The sequence below is a fragment of the Elephantulus edwardii genome, unplaced genomic scaffold (assembly GCF_000299155.1).
Source record: "Elephantulus edwardii isolate Elephantulus edwardi_28Jun2011 unplaced genomic scaffold, EleEdw1.0 scaffold00138, whole genome shotgun sequence".
Taxonomy (NCBI): domain Eukaryota; kingdom Metazoa; phylum Chordata; class Mammalia; order Macroscelidea; family Macroscelididae; genus Elephantulus; species Elephantulus edwardii.
In genome coordinates, this window is record NW_006399888.1 from 313,167 (window position 1) to 319,931 (window position 6,765).

The 6,765-nt window shown below is 48.7% G+C and overlaps 1 pseudogene; it reads right to left on the reverse strand.

The window, feature by feature from the left end:
• Positions 1-5,711: 5,711 nt before the first annotated feature.
• LOC102868281 lies at positions 5,712-6,077 on the reverse strand (annotated as a pseudogene).
• Positions 6,078-6,765: the final 688 nt, after the last annotated feature.

Sequence of the window (6,765 nt, forward strand, 5' to 3'; positions counted from 1 at the left end):
ACACACACCCCACGCTCATACCCACGCTGGAAAACATTACACACACACACACATACCACGCTCTGGTGACCTAGTGGTAAAGAACTGTGCTGCCAACCTGAAGGTGTGCGGTTTGAATCCACCAGCTGCTCTGAGGGGGAAGGATGAGCCGTCTTCTGTGTGAGTTACAGCCTCTGAAAACCTGCTGAAGGGTCAGCTATCAGGTGGATGCAACATGATGGTACATAACAACAGTATTATCCGGAACCACATGGAAAAGCATTACGCACTCACACACACACCCAGACTGGATACTGCTGTTTACTCCCCACTACAGTCCCTGAGGTAGTAGCACCCATTTTACAGAAGAGGAAATTGAGGACCTGATAGACTAGATTACAGTAAGAGTCAGAGCCCCCCACTGGCTGCCAACCCCCACGGCTGGACACGTTGGAGTCTCTGATCTGCTCCTTGGCCGCTGTGGTGAGGGAGGAGCATTGCAGATGCCGGCGCCGGGGCTGTAATCTGGCCTTTGGTGAGCAGAGGAGCTTGAGGCAGCATCTCCCTCGCCCCCCAATTTTGGAAGACCATTAAAAGACACATGAGCAGTGGGAAGAGCTCTGGAAACTGCCCTCAGGCTCCCCCTTGAACAAAGCCAGTTTCTGTGGAGTTAATTCACACTCGGACCAACCAACCCCACAAAGGCATGGTAGACTATCCCACAGGGTTTGCAAGGCAGTAATCTTTCCAGAAGCTGATTACTACATTTTGAGTCCACCGAGGACCTGGTGGGCTTGAACCGCTGACCTTTTGGGTTAGCAGCTGAGCATTTGACCACTGCGCTACCAGTCCTACCCACTGAGCAGTAGCAGTGAGCAATTCCTTAGTGGTCTTTGGGCAGGAGTAGAATGAAAGAAGGTCTCAGCTCAGCCAAAAGAGCTCCTGATATCCTGAGCCGCATCTCCTGCCCACAGTAAAGGGTCCACCCCAGTCAGTGGGAGCACCTTCCTGGCCCTGGGGTCTCCTTCCTCTAGCCTTCTGTCTGCACTCCCTGGTACTGTGGATTTATGCCTAGGCTCCCTCACCCAACCCAGAGGGTAGTACCACTTCCTCCTTTTGTCACCCAACCTCTTAGTCTGAAAGGAACACAAAGGCAGAAACAGATCCAGAGAGAAGGCAGACTGCACAGGGGGCTTCAGACTGTTCCCTCTTTAGTGCCCCTAGGGCTGTCCAGGCTTAGAAAGAATGAGGCTTGGCCTGGTGAATGTCCCTTCCCCAAGCCTCTGACTTGAGTCTGTTTTATCAAAATCTTCCCAGAGGATATAAATCAGATGACCAAACAACCATTTATGATATAGATCAGGGGTCTGTGGGGACAGGCTACAAGAAGAATGGTTTGTGTCTATGCCACAATGCCTGGGGCATCACCTGGAAGACGAGGGTGATGTGACCGCGAAAATCCCCCCAAGCCATGGTTCCTATAGTTCTGCACATCCCAGTTCACACTGGTTGTGGACGGGGAACTTAGCTGGGCTGTCTGCCAAAGGATCTGTGCATGGCCTTTGAATGTAACCTGGGCTACCTCACAACATGGTGGCTGGGTGCCAGGTGGAAGCTATGCCACCTTTTCAGGCCTAGATTTATCTGTCACACCAGATCTACCTCTGTCGGAGACTTCACAGAGACCCACCCTGCCCAATTTCAAGGGGAAATAGACTCCACCTCTTGATGTAACAAGGCTCTGGAAAGAAAGACTAGAAATTTTGTTGTGGCCAGTTTTAAAAATGCCAGGCTGCCACAGCCTATCAGTGTTCTGTTTTGGATTCAGCAGACACCCCTGGGTAGAGGAAAGGATTCCAGATACTGGGCTCATCATTTAGGCTTTTTTATCCCATGCTTAGTCCCCAAACTTCTCACTGCCTTTGTAGCTCTTTGATGCCTTTAAAAAGTGTTTTCTCCACCCTTTCTAGTTCTCAGTGAAAAAGTATTGGAATATGTTAATACCAAATAAAGTATACATTTTCTAAAAAAAAAAAAATACCACACCAGTACTGGAATAATCCCAAATAATCCTATTGACTCTCACCAGACAGGGAACCCAGGGCATGCTTTAGGAATATACACTGAAACTCCAGGCTCAAATCAGTATTGTAACTAATTAAACTGGGATGGTGCAAAAGTATGTATATAAGGCTGCTAACCGAAAAGCAGTTTGAATCTACCAGGTGCTACTCGAGAGTCCTGCAATCTCTTCCCTTGCAATTTACAGTTAAAAAACAAGTTCTGGTCTGCTTATCTGAAATTACCATACACTTTCTACCCTGAGGCATTTACACAGCAGGCGTAGGATGTGGCCAGTGAGGTCAAGTTTTGGCCAACAGATGTGGCTGGGATTATGGCTCAGAGCAGGAGGGTGGAACTGGAAGCAATCAAGAACATTCCTTCTGGCAAGCTCTGGTGTCCTAGTAGCAAGAAGCTTCACTGCAATCCCAGAGGTGGGTGGTTCAATTCCACCAGATTCTCTGCTGGAGAAGGAAGGACAATCCTCCTGTATCAGTCAGATCCAATTTGACGGTACACACACAAAATAATTTTTTAAAACCCCAAACATTTCTTCTAAGCTTATTGGTGGCTGCACTAGACTAAAAACTCAGTCATTGCCATCAAGTCTGAATCAACTCATAACTGAGCCTGCTGTGGCTTTTCACGAAATTCCCAGCCTTCCTGTGGAGCCACTGGGGGGTTCGCGGCACTGCCTTTGGATTACCGCAGCTCCTTGTGCCACAAGGGCTCCCAGTTGCACAGGAGCAAGGGAATATTGAGAGGATAAGGGTCCTCCAAGACACCTTTAAAGAGGAACCATGTGCCTGTTGCCTCTAATTCAGTGACCCTTGTGTGGAGAGCAGAACTTCCTCAGGCTTGGCTTGGCTGTAATCTTTACAGAAGCAGATGGCCAGGTTTATCCCACCAAAACCACGGGCGGGCTAGAACCACCAGCCTTTTGGTTAATGGCTGATAACCGCTTGTATCACCTAGGGACTAGCTTAGTTTAAAGCGGCTACATTTCCAGCCTCTTTTGGGTGCAGAGCTCCAGTAAATGACCCCATGAGTGGAGCATTGGTCCCCAGAGGCACATGGCTCTTGTGTACTTCAACTCTTAACATGTCATTCAGCTTTATTTTCATTACAGCACTTAGGACATGTTCTTTTTTTATCCATCCAAAATGTAAGCTCCTAAGTACAGAGGGCTCTTTTTATTTCTCCTGTGTTCACCATACACTAATATTTATACCACTAATATTTATTAACTAAATGATCCATTATCTCATTTACTAGAGGAGAAAAAGAGGCCTAGAGAGGGGACATGGCTGCCCTCTCCCAGTGAAGACATGGTCTGTGTGATTTGAATTGACCCTTTCCAGGATGATCACCTGAGACCTGCCCTCTCTGTGGCCTGAGATTCGGTATCATCACGTGCTCTGGCCACAGTGCAGCTGCCTCTTGGAGGGAGAACTTGCATTTCCTGAGAATATGCTCCTGCCAAACGGTACATGCTTGTAATTCTCAGTGCAGTCCCATGAAGTTCAGGTTCAAGGGCTGAGAACCCCATCCAGCAACAACATTTTTCTAAGTGTGATCTGATCGGGTAGGGGGTCCTCCAGATGAGCTCTAAGACAGTTTTAGTACCTGTTTTGTGCGTGTATATTATTGTTAATTATTGTATATGGTATATTATTATGATTATTTTTAATATATATTAATATATAATCATTATTAAGGTCTGCTGTTAGGGACCACTCCAAAGTACTGAAGAGCAATGGTGTCACTTTAGAGACTAAGGTGCACCTGATACAGGCCATGGTCTTTGCAGTCACTTGATAAGCATCAGAGAGCCAGACCAGGACTAGGAGGATAGAAGGAGAATTAATGTCTTTGAGCTGTGGTGCTGGAGAAGAGTATTGAATATGCCATGGACTGCTAGAAAAACAGGTTCATCCTAGAGGGTTAAACCAGGCTGCTCCTTGGAGACAAGGATTCTGGGGCTTCGTCTGACATACTTTGGATATGTTGCAAGGAGAAGGCGGTTCTGCTTGGGAGGGTGGAGGGACAGGGCAGGAGAGGAAGACCCTCTATGATGTGGATTGATTCAGTGACTGAGGTAATGGGGGTGTATCGGAGACAGTGAGATTGGCACAGATAGAGCAGGATTTAGGGCTGTCGTACATAAGATTGCTATGAGTTGCAGGAGGCTCGGTGGCACATAACACATTAATATATAATCATTTAAATAATATATTGTGCTATACCTTTTAATGATGGTATAAACAAAATGCAGGGGGGTGGGTTAAGAATCAACTGCAAGAAAGAATTCAGGTTAAATGTAGGTGGTGGTGGTGGTGGTCATGTACGGTAGAGTCACCTGTGACTCATAGTGACGAGGGCCCTAAACCTTGCTCTATCCTGTGCCAATCTCACTGTCTCTGATACACCTACTCGCATTACCCCAGTCACTGACTGAATCAGTCTGTTTCATCGACAGTCTTCCTTTCTTGCACTGTCCCTCCACAGTTTAGTTTGGTAAAGCCAAACTAAACTGAGTGAAAATAACTTGAGCTCAGACCCACAGCAGCATTGCCAGCCTTGCAGCTGACTTTCTCCTCCATTTAAAGAGAATTTCTAAGTTACTTCAGACTTTCAGTTTGGGGTTTTCTCCAGTGCACCCTGACAGCTTGAATGTGGGTTTCTTGAGCAATGTGAAGTAGAAGGGCCTCCCCTCCCAGATTGCCCAGAGCTGTGACAGCAGGACATTCTGGACCGAGTGTCTAACTCTCTGAGTTACACCACTTGCACTGGCACCTCTGGGCTGGTTCTGCTGAGAGGTAGTTGTTAGGCACCGTAGGAAAGGACTCAAAAGGACCCTATGAAGCACAGGACCGAGCTCTGTGCCATCTTCATCATCTCTGCCACACTTGAACCCATTGCTGCAGTCATTGTGGCTTCAACTGAGAGATGGGGAGAGGCACAACTCAAGGGAACTTACTGGAGACTTCTCTGTGGGGACAGGGGCCCCTCTGCACCCTGCAGCCCCAGATTGTAGCTCTAATCACCATGCACAGGACCCAATTGCTGGCAATGAAGGTGGTCAGAGTTGTCATCAGCTACTGACTGCCCCCTAGGGGCAGTTGAAAAGAGGACACCCGGGTAGTGTGACCCTGGGCAGCTGAATGTGGAGACTGCCCAGGTAGGGAGCTCAGCGTGCAGGGCCTGGAGAAGCTTGCCACCACTCCAAGGTTATGGCAGCACGGACACAGGGGTTGAGAGGACCGGTTCCTCAAATCTCCCCTCCCAGACTGGGCATACGGTAGAGAGGACTCCCACTGCAGAGCACCCTTGTGTTTCTGCCAACCTTCATTGTTACCCAGGAGCCAGTAGGAGCATGTGAGGAGTGGGGGAAATGTCCCTGGGGCGTGGGTGGGGCTGGCTTAAAGTTAGAAGGAACCCTCAGTGCCAGGCTTGTCCTAGGAGCTCAGCACGTTCCTGTTCCTTCTCTTCCCTGTGAGATCCTTTGTCCTTTAAGTACCTTACAGCAGTTGAAGAAGAAGGAGGAGAAGAAGAAGAAGAAGAAGAAGAAGAAGAAGATGATGATAGGTGTTCCAGGCCATCTTCTTTATTTTGTTTTGTTCCCATGTTTTATTCAAGGGCTTATGCAAAATATTTAAGATAAATGAGTTTTAATCCTCATCTTCTTCCTCTTCTTTATCCTGGTTAATCTGGAAATAACAATTCATAACTTTCTTTGCTGTTAGCAAATACCTGCAACCAATCACGTAGATTATTCTTAAAATATTTTTTGTGAGATATTTCAAATACTGTTTGGAAAAAGACACCTCAGAGGTCACAGTTATCTTGCTCTTGCTTCTTTCGCTGGTTACAACCCCTGCTCCGAGATTACCAGCTTTTCCATTAACCTTGATTCTTTCTTGAAGAAACTGCTCAAAATTAGCAGCCTCCAAGATTACATTTTCAAGGGTGAATTTCAGAACCTGCTTCTTTTTTTTTTTACCTCCTTTCGCTACAGGCTTTTTCATAGGTGCCATGGCGGCAGCGAAGTCAGAAAGCCAGGCCATCTTCTTCTTAGAGAAGTCTTTGCGACCTCAGGTACAGCAGATAAAAACCCGGCCCGATTCTGTGGCATCCTCACTTAAGTCCATTATCCTGGCCTACTGTGTTAATCCATCATTGAGGTTTTCCCATCTTCATCACTGATCCTTTCCCAGCATGATGTCATTTTCCAACAGCCCCTCATAACATGCCACCTCCAAATATGAGAGGCTAAGTTTCACCATCCTTTCCTCTAAGGAGCGCGCTGGCTGCACTTGTTGCCCGGATTTGGCCTCAGTTTCCTCATCTGTAGACGAGGGGAAAGTGCCAGGTCCCTGGAACTGCAGAGGTACGAGCGGCCGGCGTTCCCCGGAGCCCAGATTTCCTTGGGTCTGGGCCTTGGGGTCCGGGTGCGCTGTCAGCAGAGGGGCTGTGACAGCCTCTGCGCACGGACGCACGGGGGCGCCCGAGGTCTGGGTCGCGAGCGCCCGGAGGCGCCCGGAGACGCCCGTTCGGTGTGGGCCAATCATCGCCCGTCTCTGAACGGCCAATGAGAAGGCGCCTTACAGCTCAGGCCGGGCCGGGAGCGAGGCCGCGGCGAGTGCGGCGCTGACAGAGACGCGCGCGCGCGATCCCGCTGGGACCCCAGGCCGCTGCCGCCATCACCGCCGCCCGCCTCGCCGC